This window comes from Cryptomeria japonica, chromosome 5, assembly GCF_030272615.1.
Source record: "Cryptomeria japonica chromosome 5, Sugi_1.0, whole genome shotgun sequence".
Taxonomy (NCBI): domain Eukaryota; kingdom Viridiplantae; phylum Streptophyta; class Pinopsida; order Cupressales; family Cupressaceae; genus Cryptomeria; species Cryptomeria japonica.
In genome coordinates, this window is record NC_081409.1 from 455,384,231 (window position 1) to 455,406,375 (window position 22,145).

The window sequence follows — 22,145 nt, forward strand, 5'->3', positions numbered from 1 at the left end:
TCTCTTCCAATTTTCTTCAGTCTATCCGCGAAAAATCCACAATAAAGCAACACTTGCATCGCCAATCCGCAATAAAGTTCCGTTTTCTCCGGAATAAAGTATCGATTTCATGGATTCAGTCAGTTTCAGATGAGACACAACAACAACAATGGGATTTAACAAATCAAATCTTTCAGCCGACTCAGACAACATTATGGTTCAGTTCTATCTATCCTTCTGTGAAAGTAAACATTGTGACCACAATCAAATAGACTTATACAAGTGACAAGAGACACTAAACTTGAGGACTACAGTGAATGTTGGTTTCAAGTCTTGATTTTCTTTTGATTTCATCTTTTGGTGACATGTCTTTTAGCTTTTATGGGATGTGTTTGATTAGAGATTTTATCTCAAGGATGTCTTTGACTAGAAAGGCAAGGATGGGGTATCGTCACCTCTTTTTATTTGCTATCTGTGGATTGTCTCTTAGTAATGCTATGACTTGTCCAAGGATATGAGGACACTGTGAGTCTAGTGTGAACTGGGGCATTCTTTGTTTGCGATTGCCTAATCTCCATGTAAATAGGTACAATGACTTTCTGGGTCAAACCTACATTTGGATTGTCATAGCCTACTTGCCATAATAAATCTCAATGATGATAAAGCACAAGAAGCTCTTTCACTTCCATATCTTCTACCTTTCATCCCCCTTTCTTGATTGACCTTCATCGTCCCTTCCCGAGTCCATGTAGCCCATTATCATATGAATGACATGCCAAAAACATTTGCATTTCATATAGTTGGCACCTGCATTACCGCACATTAGCATTTCATACATACATATAGATATTACAATTGCATCATATTCTGCACACAACACATGTTAGCACATTTTACATTCTCATCATGTAAATAGTTATTTACGTTATCCTATTCATCCACATTTCATACATTCACATATGCATAACATATAAAAAACATAAAACAACAAAAATATATTGCATTCAATCATGTACATATTTGCATTCATATCATAAAATCATCATCATAAGACATATAGAAGAATCACATAGGTACACATGCATCTAGCTACCGCAAGGATGAATCATCTCATATATATATCAAAATCATAAGTGTCATGATACAATGATGTCAAAATCATATGGCTACAATCACCCGAAGGTGTCTACATCATCATACAAAATGGTACAAAACTGATACATAGGGAGCCCTCTAAGGCTATGATGAACTCCCTCCCTCGGAGTCGGCTAGCCTCGATGAAGTTTGAGCCCTGGAAGGACTCACCCCAGGATCATCTTTCCTACCCCTCTATCTGGTGGTGGTGGAGGACCCATGACCCCACCACTAGATGTTTGTCTCCTGTCTCTCCCTCCAGTGGTTGTCGCAGTCCGCGACGGTCTCCGAAAGCTCCTAGCTCGCTGATCTGGTGGCACCACTCCATAATACAAGTCTCTCCAGTAGGATATCTCCTCCCCTTCTTGCAGAACATAGGTGTATCTGGCCCCTGTGTCCTCTGCTACCTGCCTCCCTACCCTTAGTGCTGTCTCAGCCTCTGTATAGCGCTGAATAGCCTGATCCCTCTCCCGCTCAGTATCGCTCAGCTATCTCCTGAGTCTAGCTATATCCCTCTCCAGATCCTGGATCTTATCTTCCTATCCCTGGCAAATCTCCCTCAAGGATAGTAGCTCATCCTCCTCTCTCCCCTCACCCTGTTCCTGTGGCTGCTCCTGTCCTTGTCCCCGTCCCTGTACCTATCTGGGAACCTGTGCTGCTGGCACTTGTAATGGAAATCCACCTTTACCCCTCACTACATGAGCCTGATGAGCCTGTCTCTCCTCTCCACCCTCTCTCCTTTGAGCCACTCTCCTCTCTACCATTGCACCTCGCCTTTGCCGTCGACCCCTACCTCCGCCATCTCCACTATCATCTCCATCACCTCCACCGTTTCCATCTATCGGCTCCCCTGGATCCATCAACCATGGAAACAGATGCTCTACCCAATATGCAGTATACTCTACATCCATCCCTGCATCCTCCACATCTGCCCATATGTCCCAAGGCATGGGAACCATCTCCTATAGCTATGTCACTGCTTGATCATAAGACAATAACGGACCAAAATACACCTAATCCCTCACTGTTCGTGTATACATCCCTGAACCCCGTGGCATCTGTTGTATCCTGCCAAACTGCCTGCATACCCTGTCTATCAACTGCCTCTCAATAATATATAGTGTCCAACCAATCAGATACCTACTCCTGAACATATATGGTAGCTCCACTACATCATCCTCCCACTCGTCACAGTCTAAGTAAGGCCTCCATACCACACTATCTACCTCATCAATAACCCAACGCCAATACTCCAGCCTCCCAATCCATGGCTGAGAAGTAATCATATCATATAGATGCGCATAACTGCGCACATGTCCCCTACCTCTAAAGTGTATCAGTTGTGTAACCGACAGATGCTCATAAGCCTATACTTGCAATAAGGTCACTTTGCATCCCAATCCTGCTGATCCATGATATACAAACTGATGTAGCTCATAGTACAAGCGTGCCAGCAGACATGGTCCCCATGCAAACCTGGTGTGCTCAATCACCAACGTCTCTAGAGTCCTCCCCCATCCCACTGCCAACCCTCGTGTTGCCCTATCTGGACAGAGGAACCCACTGATAACTCCTGCCAGCACCACCGGTAGCGCCAATCCTGTCTATGTCATAGTGTCCCATGCCACATGTCCAGCCCTCATCTCCAGTCCTAGATCCTGAAACACTCGTCTTAGTGCATCCTTGTCTCTGTCTCAATTGTAAGGAACTAGCTCCCCATCGATCAGTGTCCGCAATATCCTATATACATCCTCTAAGGTGACTGTCATCTCACCCATTGGCAAATGAAATGCACATGTCTCTAAGTGCCATATTTCAGCTAAAGCAGTCAACAAACAAACCCATGTTCACCCGAAACTCAGGCACATACATAATATATCGCAGGTCCATAGCCTCAACTGCTGCTCTCTCCTTGAATGTCAGCTCTGCTCGCAAACTCTGAGTCGAAGGGAATCTCTCCCGTGACTCCAGCATAGGTAGGTGCTCCTATAGTCAAGCAAATCAATCGTGTCAATCTTAGTGGTACTCCCTCTTCATCACAAAGTGTTGCTTTTTATTCTAATGCTTATTTCTATCATATGGCACTCTATCCTAGTGGTACTCCCTCTTCATCACAAAGTGCTGCTTTTTATCCTAGTGCTTATATCTATCATATGGAACTATATCCTAGTAGCATTCCGTGTTCATCACAAAGTGTTGCTTTGATCCTATCTTTTAGGGCACCTACTTGAGTGTATCCTCTTGAGTAGCTAATTCAATTGACAACGTATGTTCTATCACAAAAAAATTAATTTCAGCCTAATTCAGTTGATAACGTATGTTCTATCACAGAATTGTCAATTTCTTTGGTACTCCTTGTTCATAACAAAGTGCCTTGCTATATCTTATCCTAGGGCCTCTACTTGAGTGTATCCTCTTGAGTAGTTTCCTAATTGGCAACATATGTTCTATCACAGAATTGTCAATCCTAGCCCTATCTGTTATCCTAGTCTTCCCTAGAGAACCTGTTTGAGTGTATCCTCTCAATAGTTTATCCAATCGACAATGTATGTTTATCACAGAACTATCGATTTGACCTTGAAGACATAAACGCGCATTCATGACACAAACACACTTGCATACTTCACATGCGTGCTTGCCTTGCACAGACGTGCCTGTCCTGCACAAACGCACCTAAAATACATAGATGCGCTCGCATTGAACCCTGTAGCGTCCTAAAATTGTGACACTTGCAATTTCAACTGCATTTGGGTCTTCACGATGGCGATGCAACACGGAACCTGAATGGAGACCCCGAAACTTGTTCATGACATTCAAAACTGCATTTCTCAGCACCCTGGCCTGATCCTCCTTGCACCCTGCTGTCCCTGGAGGTGGGACCATGGCGCCCAGTGCCTTGGTCCTTTAGGACTAGGGAACCCAGCGCCCTGGTCCCCCAGGACCATCGCGCCCAGCGCCCTGGTCCCTGGCCCTATTTTTGGGCCCGGTCTCTTTTGGGTCTCGAGTCTTTATGTTTGCAAATTGGAAAATAACATTTCCTGGTCGGCCTAAGGTCGGGAAAATTAGTCTTTTAACCCTAATTGACAAGTATATAAACTACATTTCCCCTCTCAAAAAGGGAGGAGGACATATGTGAGCAAGGCGCGAAAGCGATATTCAAACATTCAAGCATTCAAGCATTCCTTCAAGCAATTGAGTATTCTAAGTCTCCATTCAAGGCTAAGTGTTGCATTCAAGACAAGGATTCAACCATTGAAGAGGAGATCACTTACAACACATTACATACTACATACATTACACCTTCGCATGTAAGAATACAAACATTCTTACAACAAGGTATCAGTACTTGTTTACATTACAAACATTTACATTTACAGCATTCTCATTTCTTGGTTAATTCCAAAACCGGGGTTTGACCTAAGGGCAAACCCCTCATCCCTAACCCCCCAATCGTCCTCTCTTTTCTATGTGTAGGTTGCAGGTACGCGGCTGTAATTGAAGATCTGGAATCCTTGTGTAGAGACGAACAGATCCACCTTCGTTTCGTGGATTTTTCGGAGGACCGTGTGCACGCCGGGCGCCATCGTCCCGTCAACTTTCGCTCAAATTTGTAGAACAACACCGTCTCGACATTTTACTGCTAATTCCAGGTCCGCAGCTTCATATCATATCCCTATCTCTGTTTATAAGTGAATCTTTCCTACTTTACATGTATTCCTAGTTCAATCATTCTATCTACATTTCTTTACAAAAGAGGGTATCCTTGATGTCTTAACCCTTGAAACTCATATAGAATCCAATCTTGCATTGCGTGGGATTAGATCTTGTGGGTTTCAACCCCTCTTTTGAATGTAAAGTCCCTCCTAAGTGAAAACCATCAACCCTAGTGACTCTCCCTTCTCTCTCCTCGGAGTTGGGGAGGGGAGAACGACTAGGGTTCTATTTTTTCCGCTTTACATTTTGGTGAACCCAACGTGAACATCCTCATTTTGATTATTCATGGTTAGATCTGAAAATTTTGTTTCCTTAATTACATTTCCATGTTTGATCTTTTGCAAATTTTAGAGGTTGATTGCATAAAAACCCTAAAATTTTCTTTTTAGTAATTAAACTTGTGAAATGTTTAATTGTTAATGCTTGTTTCAGATCTACCCTTCTATTGCAAATTGTCAATTCATATTTGTGCTTTAATTCTGAAAATTAAGTGGTTAAATGTCAAAACGCTAATTTTTAAAACCTTCTTGATTCAACCTTTGACTGATAATTTCACTGATCAAAACACTTCCAAATCGGCTGTAACTTTGGATTCCACAATAAAATCACAATATCTTTCATCCCTGAAAATTTGGAAAAAAGTTGCGAGGACCGTGTGCACCCCGAGCGCCATCGTCCCCTACATTTTTTCCGAAATTTCGGGAGCTAGATCTTACTGTATTTTTCTGCTAAAATCCAGAATTTTGGCTGATTTTATCAATTTTAACATCTTCAAAATTAAAGTCAAAGTTGGTCTAGCAATTGCTTGGATTGAGTCTTCTGATCATTCAAAAATTGTTGAAATCGAAATTCATATCAAAATTGTGTTTCTTACAGTCCTAAATCTGAAAAGTGTGTTGGCATTCATTCAAAATTTCAGTGCTTTATTCAAATTTTTGCAGTTTGTGACTTTTGAAATTAAGTGTTTAATTGCAACAACCTTGATTTCCACTTTCAAATTTGAATTTTGCATGAAATCGAGTCAATTTTTAAATTTCAAAACTTGCATTGCTTTTAGTATTCCCTCTAAAATCATAAAATTCAAAATTTCAGTTTCCCCCTCTTTTCCAAATTTCAAAATTTGCATTTTTCAACAATCTTGGTAGGGTTCAATTTTGAGATTGCAACTTTAATTTGGCCTATCTACAGATCGTAAAATCACTCAATTTTTTCAGATTAGCTTTAAAATCATCATAACTTTCATCTCTGAAAATTTCGAAAAAAGTTGCGAGGACCGTGTGCACTCCGTTCGCCATGGTCTCGGACATTTTTTCCGAAATTTCGGGAGATTGTCCTGATTGCATTTAACAGCTTAAATCTAGGAGATTGGCTGATTTTATTGAAATTTGCTACCTCTAAAATTCAAAATCTTCTCTCTCTCTTTAGTGCATGAGTTTTACAACAATAAGCCCTACTTACACTATTCCCGTTAGACGAAGCCTTAGAATTAGGTCTTTCCAAGGTGTAATTACTGAGGAGATGGAACCTAATTTGAATGGCCTTTTTAACGAGGACATGGGTAATTCCTCTAATCCTCTTAATGATGAAGAAGCTCTCCATGAGGTTTCTGTAGAACAACTTTCAAAATTGGATAACCAATTTGATGATTTTCGACAATGGATGTCTCAAGAATACCCCGATAGTCAAGCTCTTTCATTAATTGAGGGTCTAAAACGTATGGTTCAAAGTGATAAAAATGGAATTGATATTTTGCGTGGTATTGCACACATTGTGGATTCGAATGTGATGCCTATGAAGATTTGTGTCGAAACTTTAGGTTATACACAACCTCCTACTCAAGACGATCATTCTATTCCTTTGACAACTCCTATTGCTAGTATACCTACTTTTACATCAAACATAATGACTACTTCAATACAAGACATTCCGCCTATGATCACCAGTCATGGGGGCAATCCCTCTTCTTCAATCAACCCTCTTCCTTCATTCAATCCAACTTCTTCATTCATTCCTTCAATGAGTGTTCCTATTATATCACCACAAATGAACATGACGCAAGGGGGCAACTCGTTTAATCATTCCATTCCTCCTTGTAGTGTTCCTCCTATCCAATCATCTCCTATGACTAACTATCATAGTGTCCCACCACCTTACTCTCTACCTTCTTTCAATAACATAACACCTCAATCACAATCTAACACGTCTAATATGAACTCTTCGACTGAAGCAATCATTAACAATCTTGCACAAACTGTCTCTTCTTTGCAGCAACAAATTGCTTCTATGAATCAATCTAAGTTTAGTGTGCCCACATTTGATGTTGCGAGCCCACTTTCTCTTGACATTGTTCGAGATATCCCCCCTAAACATGTTGAAATTCCGCATTTGGAGCTTTATAATGGTAAGGGTGATCCTCTAACACATGTTAAGACCTTTCAAATAGTATGTACCGATTTTGCTTATGACCAAAGGTTGCTTGCAAAACTGTTTACTAGAACATTAAGAGATAAAGCCCTACAATGGTATTGCTCATTGCCTTCCTATTCTATTTCTTCTTTCGAACAACTTGCAAAACGCTTTCATTCAACAATTTCAAAACAATATAAGTCCTAAAGTTACTTTGATTGATTTAATGCATTGTAAACAAGGTGTTAAAGAAAAAGTGACTGATTTCATTGGTAGATATAAGCATTTGTATGCTCAAATTTCCTTTCCAGTACCTGACAATGATATTCAAAGAATCTTTATTTCTAATTTACAAAAAGATATTAGAGAAAAACTCCTGTTTTCTGAGTTTACTTCTTTCCAATAGTTGTGTGCAACTCTTCACAATTATCAACTGACTGTGAGTCAAATGGAACAAGCAAATCCTCTGGCTCCGAGTGATAAGGGTGATAGTAGTCAACAACCATTTGGGAAGTTTAAACTGAACAGAGAGTCAATTAAAGTCAATGAAAACATCATCAACAACAATGTGAATGCAGCATCAGGTGTGCCTCCTATTTCTAAGTTTTTCAGGAAAGAAAGAAAGTTTACTCCTTTGAATGAATCATTGCATAGTATTATGAATAAGTTATTGGAACAAAATGTGCTTACCCTTCCTTCTATAAGGCAAATAGATCTTGCAAAGATTAATTCACCCTATTTTGATAACAAATCTTTTTGTCAATTTCATCGTCATCCTGGGCATGATAATAAAAAATGTTTTGCTTTAAAGGGTAAAATTCAAAATTTGATTGATAATAATACTATCTCTGTTTCTGGTGTGAATGATAAAGGCAACACATCTGTAGCTCCTCCTAACCAAAATCTTAATATTTTTATTGATCCATTGCCTTCTCATACCTCTAATGCGATTGATACTAGTGATTCCTCTGTCTCACCTGATGATCTTGTGTCCATGACTCCGAATGTGATTAACTTTGTGGAGCAGCAGAAAATCCTTAAAGAACCTTCCATCACATTTGATTCCAGTGAAACTATTAGGGCACCTGATGGTCCTTTATATATAGTTGCAAAAGTCAAGAATACACCTTGTCGTGGAGTGCTTATTGATCCTTCTTGTATGATTAATGTCATTACTGAAGAATTTCTTTTTACTTTGCAATTGAATCAAGTAATCTATGACGAAACAAATGTGGTTGTGAAATTATTTGATGCATTTTCTTCTCCTGCAATTGGTTCTATTACATTACCTATTGAGGTCCATAACAAATCCCTTGATGTGGACTTTGCTATTATTCCATCGTCCGAACAATTTCGTGTGAAGCTAGGCTATCCTTGGCTATCTTCCATGAAAGCTATTGCTTCTCCTATTCACAAGTGTTTGAAATTTTCCCATAATGGTGAAGTTTTTACTGTCAATCATAGTCTCTTTAAACCAGCTGAAAGAACTTCTAGTGTTCCTATTGATTACTTTTGGCCTAAACAATTCCAATCTCTTCCTCCGCGAAGTGATCATCTTTTCAAATCTTATCAAAAGTGGAAGAAAGATATGATCCTATCTCTAAGTGAACCTAGAACACCTAAACTTGACATTCCTATCGTTCTTGAGAAGGAAGTTCTTCCTTTGAAAGATAAAACCAATGTCTTTCCTCAAGAAGATTCCCAACCCATCCCTATGGATGTAACTATGCCTATGTCTAATAAACTTTCTAAAAGTAGACCTATACCTCCTCGTCATGATGGACTTGGTCTCCTTCCTAAACCAAATATTCCTCCTTTATATGGAGCAGTTCCTCCTCCTTCCTCTTATGGAGAGAAGAGACCTTCCTCTTCTCCTATTGTTCAACCTAAGAGACCACAACCTAAACACCCAAGTGATAAGGATGAGAACATTCCTCCTCCTCAATCTCCTAATCTTCCTACTAAGACTAGACGAAATCGTTCTGCATGTGAACACCGATGAAAGCGTTGTCTTAGAGCTCAGGCAGCTGCTTCTCAAACTTTACAATCCCCAAAAACACCTTCAGCCAGTATTATTCCATTTTCTCCTCAGCTGACGATTGAGCCGAAATCTCCTAAACATAAGATGCATGATGGTCTTGATCCTGTGCGAGTTAAAGATCCTATTTTTATAAATCTTGATGATGATATAGATGAAAATGTTATTCATGATGAAAATGTTACTCCTGTTCATTCTGATAGTGAATATGAATATGTTGATGTTGATAACCATTTATCTAACGCATTTTCTAAAGCACTTATCCTAGCTCCTAGACAAGAACATCGCGGCTTGGGATATGAACATAGCCCTTGTTTGGATCTTGTGATAGCTCCATCTGCTGTGTTGGATGTTCCTCCTCTAGCATGTTTCCTACCTTCCCGAAATATTGATCAGCAAGATCGGGGGGTAGATGACGTGCTAGACTAGTTTCATTAGCATAGCAGATTCTCTCCTCCTCTCTTGATCTTTTGTTACTTCTTCTATGTGTTATTCTCATTCTTCTATTTGTTGTCCTTCGTGTTGTCTACTTGAGGACGATGCAAAGCATTGAGATCTCTTTTGGTCTCTTTCATGTTGACTCAAAAGACACATGTGTTCCCTTCTTCTAGGTGACCTTCCTTGATTGGGGAATGAAGAACAATTATGCATACATACATATGATATACATGAATTATCATACAACATACTGACCCCGAGGAAAGAGAAGTCACCTCGTGCTTGGTGTTTTGTGTCTATTATCCTTGGGCTTATCTCACACTTGGGGGCTAAATCCTTGTGATAACGTGCTCCTTTCCCTTCTCATTTCTTATATGTATCACTACCTTAAAGCAATCACCCTCGGTGAGGCATGTGCGATCGCTTTAACATAGGGGGGCATACATCCCGTCCATATCTTTTCAAGATACTTGAAAATTTCTTGACAAATTTAGCTTTGCCTTGAAAATTTTTGATATCTTTCTTGCATGACTCATAGTGAGGGAACCTTACTACTGACAGTCATGGTTCTCCCTCATGATCTTCCCTTTTACTTTGTCAATTGAAGTCGTAAGATCCTTAGTCCACTGGGGGCTTGGTGTATCTTGTCTCCTTGACGTGGTGAAAGTTTTTCAATGTTGTTTCCTTGTACTTTACCGGAAGTATTGGCGTACGCTTATACTCCCGCTAAAGTGGGGGCTAAATGTAGCGTCCTAAAATTGCGACACTTGCAATTTCGACTGCATTTGGGTCTTCACGATGGCGATGCAACACGGAACCTGAATGGAGACCCCGAAACTTGTTCATGACATCAAAAACTACATTTCTCAGCACCCTGGCCTGATCCTCCTTGCACCCTGCTGTCCCTGGAGGTGGGACCATGGTGCCCAGCACCCTGGTCCCTGGCCCTATTTTTGGGCGAGGTCTCTTTTGGGTCTCGGGTCTTTATGTTTGCAAATTGGAAAATAACATTTCCTGGTCGGCCTAAGGTCGGGAAAATCAGTCTTTTAACCCTAATTAACAAGTATATAAACTACATTTCCCCTCTCAAAAAGGGAGGAGGACATATGTGAGCAAGGCGCGAAAGCGATATTCAAACATTCAAGCATTCAAGCATTCCTTCAAGCAATTGAGTATTCTAAGTCTCCATTCAAGGCTAAGTGTTGCATTCAAGACAAGGATTCAACCATTGAAGAGGAGATCACTTACAACACATTACATACTACATACATTACACCTTCACATGTAAGAATACAAACATTCTTACAACAAGGTATCAGTACTTGTTTACATTACAAACATTTACATTTACAACATTCTCATTTCTTGGTTAATTCCAAAACCGGGGTTTGACCTAAGGGCAAACCCCTCATCCCGAACCCCCCAATCGTCCTCTCTTTTTTGTGTGTAGGTTGCAGGTACGCGGCTGTAATTGAAGATCTGGAATCCTTGTGCAGAGACGAACAGATCCACCTTCGTTGCGCGGATTTTTCGGAGGACCGTGTGCACGCTGGGCGCCATCGTCCCGTCAACTTTCGCTCAAATTTGCAGAACAACACGGTCTTGACATTTTACTACTAATTCCAGGTCCGCAACTTCATATCATATCCCTATCTCTGTTTATAAGTGAATCTTTCCTACTTTACATGTATTCCTAGTTCAATCATTCTATCTACATTTCTTTACAAAAGAGGGTATCCTTGATGTCTTAACCCTTGAAACTCATATAGAATCCAATCTTGCATTGCGTGGGATTGGATCTTGTGGGTTTCAACCCCTCTTTTGAATGTAAAGTCCCTCCTAAGTGAAAACCATCAACCCTAGTGACTCTCCCTTCTCTCTCCTCGGAGTTGGGGAGGGGAGAACGACTAGGGTTCTATTTTTTCCGCTTTACAAACCCAAATGCTACTGAAATCATAGACGCAGCTGACACAAACATAGACGGGCCTAGCCTACCCAGACGCGCCTGGCACCAATGCAGATGGACCTTAGCATATTTTACCCCGCTTGACTCTCTTTTTTTGACATACCTAAAGTGCATTTATTGCACTACCTAGCATGCATTTATGACAACAATTAATGCAACAAGGTACAAGGAGGTTTTGTGGTACTCACTGGCTCTCCCTCATCTGCTAGCCTCTGATATCGATGAATGCGATCGAATCTATGTGTGAGAGTTGAGAAATACAACACCACAGGAGCCCAAATGATCTCTGCAAGCTAAATAAACCTGTTACAAGGAGAAGCAAGGAAGCAACAGAGAAAAACCAAATACACAAAAAATGCTCAAGAAGATGAGAGCTCTATATTCACAAAAATGTGTAATAGAATAATGATACAAAAGAAAAGATTCAACGTATAATAGGTTAAGAAACCCTAAAAGGGAAAACCCTAGGCTTGCACATAATAATTAATAAAAAGAATTAATTATTATGCACCTAATGTTAGCTTAAGTATAAAAGACATAAAGGGGAACTTAATTAATTAAATAAATGTCGTTTAATTAATCAAGTAAAGACCCGATTACTCTAACACCCCCCCTTAAGACAAACTTAGGGAGAAGCTAAAACCTAGAACAACTACTGAAAGTAGGAAAGATGGGTCTCGACAACAAGGACTGATCAGGTACCCAAATACAATGAAATCTCTATGAAACGGAGAAAACCTAGTGGGAAAAAACTCCTCTCCAAAAAGAGATAAAAGAACATGTTGGAAGAAATATGAAGGAAGGAAGGCCTCATAAAGACCCCCCAAGGACAACTTCCTTCACCCCAAGCATAGAGTGCAACTGAAGATAGCTCGGTGATGCAAAAGGTTTCGTGAAGATGTCTGCAACCTGCTTAGCAGTGGGATTGTACTCCAAAATGAGAGAACCATCTTGAATCAATTGGCGGATGAAATGCATGTGAAGCTCAATGTGCTTCATCCGCTGACGCTCTACCTAGTTGCGAGAAATGTGAATAGCACTCTGATTGTCACACAAAAGAATAGTGGGACTATCAGGAGGAAAACCAAACTCAGTCATCAACTGTTGAAGCCATAAGATCTCCTGATTGGCGAGCACAACAGCTCGGTACTCAGCCTCGGTAGATGATAATGCACGAGCAGTCTGCTTCTTGCAAGACCATGTGATAGGACTAGAGCCAAGACAAAAAACAAAGGCAGAAGTAGACTTCTGATCATTGACATCACCAGCCCAATCTGAGTCAGTGTAGCCAACAATGTGAGGTTCCCCTGATGTGTAGTGAATGTCATGAGAAATAGAGCTTGGTAGCTTGCCAATGACTCTCATGAGGATGATGGGAGAATCGAGAGACAAGGCCAACCACAAAGGAAAGGTCAGGACAAGTGTGTGTTAGGTACAACAAACTGCCAACCAACTGCCTGTAAAGTGTAGAATCTACTGAAGGAGTGGAGCAAGTAGTAATCAAAATGACCCTTGACTGAAAAATGAGTGGGAGAAGGCTTGCAATCAAGCATGCCAAAGCGCTAAAACATGTCAAGAGCATACTTCTGCTGGTAAATGAAGATCCCATCAGAAGATTGAATCACTCGCAGACCAAGGAAATAGTCAGAAGATCGAGATCTGTCATCTCAAACTGATCCATCAACGCTCGCTGAACATGTTGAATCATAGAGGATGAGCTACATATGATGAGGAGATCATCAACATATAGCAAAAGAATTAGGATCTCACCCTCAAGAAGCTGAATGTACACTGTGTGGTCGGAATGACAACGTGTGAAACCAGTGGAGAGAAAGAAAGAGTCCTTCTCGTACCAATCCCGAGGGGCCTGTTTGAGACCATACAATGAACGCCGAAGTCTACAAACCAAAGAACTATCCTGCACAAATCGCTGAGGCTGCTCCATATAGATTTCCTCCTATAAGTCTCCATGCAAGAAAGCACTCTTCACATCCATCTGAAAAATAGGCCATCCCCGAGAAGCTGCAAGGGAGAGTACAAAGCAAATAGAGTTCATCTTAGTGACAGGGGCAAATGTCTCAGAGTAATCAATACCCTCAACCTGCGAGAAACCCTTCGCAACAAGATGTTCTTTGTACTTATCAATTGAACCATCAACAACATACTTAGTGCGATACAACCAACGACACTGAACCGTCTTTCTGCCCTTAGGAAGAGGACAAAGATCCCAAGTATTATTCCTCATCAAAGAAGAATACTCCTCCTCCATAGCACAATCCCACTCAGGGTGTCCTGTTGCCTCTGAAAACTTCTGAGGATCATTTGAAATGGCATGACTCAAAAGACTAGAACCCATAGTATGAGAATAAGTGCAACGAGTATCTCAAGGATCATTGGCCATAGATCCTGCCACCTCAACAGTAAAGCGAGCCCACTTGGGAATCTGAGGTGGAGTAGGTGGAGGTGGGGATGGTGGTCATCAGCAGCATCATTAGAATCATCCTCAAAATAATCCTGAAGAGATCCAGTGGGAGGAGTAGGTAGAGGGGTAGACACTGGAGACATGATATCCATTGTGGGAAGGCGCTCATCAAACTGAACATCCTGTCAAAAGAAGACCTCTTTGGAATTAGGATCAAACAACCTGTATGCCTTAACATCCTCATAGTAGCCAACAAAAATGAGGGGTCGGCTCTTCCGCTCCATTGCTTTCCTCTAAGAATCAAGAATAAATGCCCATGCCTCACTACCAAATACTCGGAAAAAAGAAACATCAGGTTTGTCATGAGACCAAGCCTCCTCAGGAGTCATATGTCCAATCGCCTTATGAGGCATCTGATTCTGAATGTAGTTGGCACAATTGACTGCCTCAGCCCAAAAATATGAATCCATGGACCTTGACTAAATCATATAATTCGCCATCTACTGTAAAGTTATGTTCTTTCTCTCAGCAACACCATTCTACTGAGGGGTGTAGGGAACAGTAAACTGATGCTGTAAACCATGCTTAGTACAAAAAACTCTGAAAGCCTGATTCACATACTCCCCCCCCATTATCTGTACGTATCCGTCGAATAGAACAACCAGACTACTTCTCTACAAATGTCTTGAAGATTCAAAATGAATCAAAGACATTAGATTTGTACTTAAGAAAGTACACCCACGTGCGTCTAGAGAAGTCATCAATAAATGTGAGTACATACTTGGCCCCAGAAAAAGGAGTAGGGAATGACATGAGGTTACTGTGAATCAACTCCAAAGGTGCCAAAGCACGAGGGGCTCTTCCCTTCGGAAAGGGATCCCTGTGATGCTTGCCAAGCACACAACCATGAAAAACACCATCAGTGTAGGAAATCTATGGGAGCCCAAGAACAAGTGCCTGTGTACTCATCTGCTGAAGATATCTGTAATTGACATGGCCCAAGTGCTCATGCCAAATCTTACTCACCGAATCTGCATGTGCTATAAAAGATGAACCTGCACCCACAGAGGGCTCAAATCCATCAAATCGGTAAAGACGAGATGCAGTATCAACACTCCCAGTAGCCACAACCAAATCAGAGTCATGGAGGTCCTGAATAACCACATCATATGGTGAGAACTCAACTGTCTTACCAGAGCCAGAATGACAAATCTGATAAATTAATAGGAGGTTCATCGAGATGTCAGGAACAACCAGAATATCCTACAGAGTACCCCCATCCAAAGAGACATAACCCGAACCCAAGACTGAAAGCTGAACAGAGTCACCCACTGCAATTTGTGAAGTACCACAAGAGGCAAGAGAAGTAACCAATTGCTGAGTGTGAGTCATATGGTGAGAAGTGCCAGAATCTAAAATCCAAGTGGACCCATAGGTCGAAGCTTGAACAATGAGAGCATGACCTTTCCCTGTGGAAGACAAAGACGCCTGAGGGGAGGAGATGTGATGCTGCTGCATGGCTTCCTCTAAATCCTCTAATCGTTTCCAACACCTAGAAACTGGATGTCCTTCCTTGCAACAAAAAGTGCAAGTATCTCCTGATTTCTTCTTAGTCTTGGAGGAAGACTCACCAGACTGCGAAGATTTCTCTTGTTTGAAAGGAAATGGTGGTTTAGAAGTAGACTTAGGAGGTTTCTTGGAGGAATGCTCATTGTCTGCATAATTCTTCTTTGGCTTCGACTTCTGCTTTTGCTTCTCCTTAGAGGATTGAGCAACCAATGCTTTGTTCTTAAACCCCGAGAGCATGTTCAGCCGAGAAAGGTGAGACTTCTCATGAGACAAACGCTCACAAAACACATCAAAGGTAGGCATGGCGAAATGAGCACCCAAGCCATCCATAGTGGAGTAGAAAGCATAGGCCAAAAACTGAAAGGGACCCCGAAGCTTCGAAAGGATCAAGTGAATGCACTCTGGGTCTATCTTGATCTTTCCACACCCTTGAAGAACAAACCTGGTAGTCTTGAATTTGTTCAAAAAATCCTCAATGGTGGAAAAGGAATCAGGTGACAAGGAAACCAACTCTGCCTCAATTTGTAATGCCTGGATCTCATTGACTCTCCCTAAGAGAGTCTCAAAATTATACCACATAGCTCAAGGAGTGAGCAAAGCATCAAGGTGAAACAAAATACTGTCAGAAACATGCAATGAGAGCAAACCCATGGCCTTATCCATCTTGTTTCTATGCTGAAGAATCTCAAAAGGACACTGCAACAAAGGTCAAACCTGATCCAAACAAGACCACAACCCTCATGCCCTGAGAAGCCTCATGATGCGAGGCTTCCAGGTGTGATAGTTGTGTGATCTCAACAACTCAACTGAAGAATCTGCCATGAAACTCTGCACCTGTACTTGCTTGTGTATTTTTTTTATTATGTGATCTTTTAGAATAGACAGAAGATGCAGAAGGGTTTTTTTTTTTTGAGAGTTTTGATGTTTTAGATTTCTGATATAAATGACAGAAAGCGAGAAAAAAACACCCCCCACAAGAGATAAACCCAAACCCTAGTACATACTGGTGAGAAGGAAGTAGTGCATAAGCAAAAAAACTTCAAACTGAAGTCTCAAGTACCTGATAAAAATTTGAAAAAAAAATATCACATATCTGAATAGAGCATGCTGAGAGCTTTCCAATGCCTATTCGTTTTTGAAAAACGGAGTTAGTTTGCCCATTCTACGGCCCCAAAAGTGCAGAAAAGAGACCCCACTTTAACTGGAAAAAAGTACAGTCAAATAGAAAAGTTGAAAAAAAATTCCAAAACCATGAGGTCCAGCTCAGAACCAACTTTCTGACGCCTATTCATTTTAAAAAAAAGACTCCGTATGCTCAAGATATGAGGAAAAAACCAACCCCCCCCTAAAAGGGGCAAGAGGGAGGCTATTTGGTGGCAGGGCCAGGTGGAGGTGGCCCGTGAGCGGCGCTCCGGTGGTGGCGGCCGGGCTATGGCGGCAGACGGGTAGCTCGGCCGAAACTTTGCCTAATGATTCTTTAAGCAAACTTGGGGGTTTCTGCCCCTTCGGTAGAGACCTGAAAATCCTTTTCACCGCACTTTCATGATTTTCTCTAGGATCACTCTAATATCTTGATACTGTAGACATTTAAAATTGACTTGTCTAATTAAATACATATCTTTATTTATTTATTTATTTAAGCTTAATTCTTCTATTAACTAAATAAATCTTTATTTATGTAATTAATTCATTTATCCTCTTCTAAGCCTTATTTCTCATTTAAATAAATACCTTTATTTATTTAAATTATCGTTTCCTAAATTAAATAAATACTTTTATTTATTTAATTGACCCCACTTCCTCTATTAATTAAATGAATCTTTATTTATTTAATTAATTCATTAACATTTTCTACCCATGACACATGTCATTCATCTCTTAATTCCTACACTACCTACCTTCTCATTATTTTCTTATTTCTTCTACCTACCCTCTAATCCTAGCCGACCATTTATCTCTTACACCTCTTAATCTTATCCCTCCATTTCTTATAGTGTCTTCTATAAAGGAGATGCTTCCTTCATTATCAACCCTATTCGATTCAACTACTAGCACTTCCAAGCATTCTAGCATTCAAACTTTTATATGCGATCTAGCTATCAACCACATTTTCGTTCTTTGTTGAGCTCTTGTGCACACATAAAATCTGAGAGCAAATATATCAAGCAAGATCAATGGAGATAGGAAGAATGGAGATCCAAACCCTATTGGACATGTGATGGTATAATCTTTGTGATTTCATTGATTTGCATTGTCTTAGGTAATCTTCATATGTTATGGTGGATCTTTGTTGTTGTTAGGCTAGGGTTTTGTGGTTGAATCTATTCAGTCTTTCAATATTGTTGTTTCCATTTTTACCATAAACATTTTGGCACGCCTGGTGGGACTCTTGTCCCTTTTGTATTTAACATCTTTTGTTGCAGATTTTGTGTTTTTGAAGTTGCAGATTTGACATTTTCGACAACATTTCGACATTTTTGCATCTGCGCATTCTGGAACCGCATTTTTGTTTTTCAGCTGCATCTGTGACCTCTGTAATCGTGTCTGCGTTTGACATTATTTTACTTTTTTTGCAGATTGCAGGGTCGTGTTTGTGTTCCTGAATCGCGTCTATGAATTTTACGACCGCGTCTGTGTTACCTAGGCACGTCTGTGATCTATAAACGCGTCTGCGTTAATTTAAATCACGTTTGTGTTTCAGATTTTTGTAATTTTTGGTTTTATTTGAAATCTCAAGGTTTTATTTTGTCATTTGGATTTCAGATCTGGTTTATTTCGGGCTACCATCTTGTGATCTAGCTAACAAAATTGGTGCAGCTTGTCCTTGAAGCAACAAGTTTTGTCGAAGGCCCCCTTTTCACAAAGTCTTTTGGATCTAAAATTTACCTAACTTGTGTACTTGCAAGAGGGGTATTATTTCAAAACTACTAACAAATCTTTGTTGCAAAATTTTGGCAAGGGTTTTTGATCTTTATTGTGTGCCTTGTTTTCATAGATTACCAAACATTTCAATTGGTGCACTAAAATTGAACCAATGTCTTTTGTGTCTTGAGTAATAGGCTCTTTTTGTTTAATCTCTAGAGGGTCTATCTCCCCGTGTGGCTATTAAGACTACTAGTGAGGAGAGAACGACCCAAGTGGTAGCGAGGAAAACCCACCTCTTCCAAACCACTATAAATAACTATATCCATGGTGAAAGCCATGGGTAACATGTGCTGATTAGTTCATACCGACACTATGTCTCCCCATAAACCCATTTGATCAAATTTATTTGATCAGTTGTAGGGCGTAACCCCTACCGACTGGGAGCCTTCTGTATTTACAGAGTTGAAAGTGCCGCATGTATGGCCACACAAGTAGATGTCTTTACTAGCACCTTTTTGTTTTAGAAAGCCAAAATCCTTCTAGTTGTTGGGGTAGGAGGTCGGACCTCTGGAGTAGCCCACACACATACGGTTCTTAGTCTCGGGGGAAACCCCATGTGGTATCAACAACTATTGTCCTGGCAAGCCATAAGAATTGTGCTTGTCTTCTTTTGAACATTCAAACATTCAAGATCAAACATCAAAACATTGTGTCTTTTGTGTCTTCAAGTGTATGCAAAAATATTTTTACATCAAACAACACACTTTCTTTTGAGTCATTTTGAGTCTAAACACCTGCAAACATTGAGTCCTCATCAACATTGTGTCCTCTTGTCACGAAAAAATAGTAAAAAAATTAGATTTGGTCACAACAACAACTTTACAAAATTGGAAAAATTGCACTTAGTTTCTGGAAACGCGTTTGTCCAGTGTTCAAAAACGTCTGTGTCGGGAAACCGCGTCTGTGAAGTATACAAACACGTCTGTGTTCAGAATGATCTGATCTGTAGAATGGTTCAACCTTACATATCTAGGAGTCTTTTGATTTTATGTTCCTCTATTCTGATCTTCAATGACTGTTGAATTTTCTGATACTGTCGGAGTAATTGACTCAACATTTTGTTCCAGTGTAGGTGCTACTGGTTCAGTTATGATCATTTCCATTGTCGGTTCTCTCTCATAGATTCTGATTTGACTTCTGTTTTGCTCATCCACTTTGACATTTGTGCTCTCCATAATTCTCTGCAATCTTCTGTTATAACATCTATATGCTTTGCTTTTATTAGAATAACTAAGAAATATTCCAATGGAATCATCTCTTTTGATATAGCATTTACTACCAAACATTCTGAAATACTTAACTATCAGTGTATGACCAAACCATAACTTATAAGGTGTCTTACTGGTATCTCCTTTGATATGAACTCTGTTGAATGTGTATATCATCATGCTCAAAACTTCTCTCCAGTAGATAGGAGGCAGATTAGCTTCCATCATCATAGTTCTAGCTACATCCAAGATAGTTATGTTAGTCCTTTCCATAACTCCATTTTGCTAAGGTGTCTGGGGTGTAGACAACTGTCTCCTTATCCCATTCTTCTCACAATAGGTGTTAAATTCACCAGATGTGAATTCTCCACCCTGATTTGACCTTAAACATTTAATCTTCAATCTTGTCTCTGTCTCAACTTTAGCTTTAAAGATTTTAAACTTTGTAAATGCTTCAGAATTCTCCCTTAGAAAAGTAACACGCATCATTTCAGAATAATCATCAATGATTAACATGAAATATCTATCACCCTGAAAACTTGTGATTCTAGCAGGACCACACAAATCAGTAGGAATAAGATCAAGAACATCATTAGATTTGTCTTATATACTCTTAAAAGAATTTCTGACTTTCTTTCCCATTTGACATTCCTTACATACTAGATTATAGGGCTTTACAATCTTAGGTATATCTCTAACTACCTTAGTTGAGCTGATCTTCACAATACAATTAAAATTTACATGACACAACCTCTTATGCCATAGCCAAATCGCATCAATTTGTGTAATCAAACATGTCTTCTCATCAAAGTTCAAATGAAAGATATTACCTTTAGTGTGTATACCTATTGCAATTTCTAATTTAGATATGTTGATAATCTTGCATTTTCCATCCTTGAACTGTAACTAAAATCCCTTATCCACCAACTATCCTACACTTAAAAGACCATGCCTTAAACCTTCAACATAATAAACATCATCAGTGTAATACTTACCGTCCAATGATATTGTTCCTCTTCTTTTGATCATACATACTTTGTCATCTCCAAATCTAACCAAACCACCATCAAATTCTTGCATAGATAAGAACTTCCTTTTATCTCCAGTCATATGATGTGAACATCCACTGTCAATTACCCATTCATCCTTGTCTTCAATTTTAGTAGTGAGGGCCTTCTCTTCAGGTACTAGATCATCTTCCTTGATAGCCAAAAATACCCATTCCTTTCCATTGCTGGATCAACTAGCTGAAACTTGTGTCGGTTCATCATTAGAATCAGTCACACCTTCGTCATCCACATAGTAGCATGATTTGTCTTTGTTTTTCTTGTACTTATGCTTGTTCTGATAATCATGGTTAGGCCTAAAAGATCTTCTAGCTCTTGAATTTCTTTCAGGACATCTAGATGGAAAATGACCCATCTTATTACATGCAAAGCATTTAAAAGGTGATTTTCCTTCATACTTACTTCCTGTCGGTCCTTTAGGTACTCTTCTAGCAAATGAGGCTTCAAGTTGCTCAAATTATTCATCTTCTTTCTTCATATCCTCTAGTTCCTTTGCATATAAAGCTTTCCAATCACTCTTTTCGGTAGATGATGTAGATGCATGAAAAGAAGGTTCATATTTCATAGCTCCAGAAGGTCCAAATTCTTCAAGCTCTAAAGCAGATAACTTCCCAACCAAGGTATCCCTATTAACAGAGGTGTTTGCCATATTTCTCATCTCAATAATTGCAGTAGCCTTCATCTTATAAGCCGGTGGAAAAGCTCTCATTACTTTAGAAACTATTTCATCTTTGCTCAGAGATCTAGGACAACATTGAATTCCCAAAATAATCTCCTTAACTCTCTCCATAAAAGTAGTAATCGTTTCATCTTCTTCCATCTTCAGGTTTTCATACCTCACCCGATAACCATCAAGTTTATCAATTTTAACAGTAGGGTCACCTTCATTTAGAGTCTCCAATTTGTCTCATATAGCCTTTGTAGTTGATTTGTCAGTTAGTCCCATTATTTGTTGATTAGAAAGTGCACACAAAAGGGCTTCTCTAGCTTTACAATCATTCTCAAGCTCTTTATCTAGATCCGTTGGCAGAGTATTGCCAGATGCCAGATTAAATGATGTAACACCATTCTCAGTGATCTCCCAAATTTCCTTTCCAAGACATCTCAGGTAAGTCTCCATCCGAATCTTCCATACCCTATAATTTGTTCCATCAAGCCTAAGAATTTCTCTTTGGAAAACATCTACAGATGTACTTGATGAACTTGAACTTCTAGATGACATAAGATCTTCCTCAAGCAATCAAGCTTCTGCAGAGAGGACCAGTCTCTGATACCAATT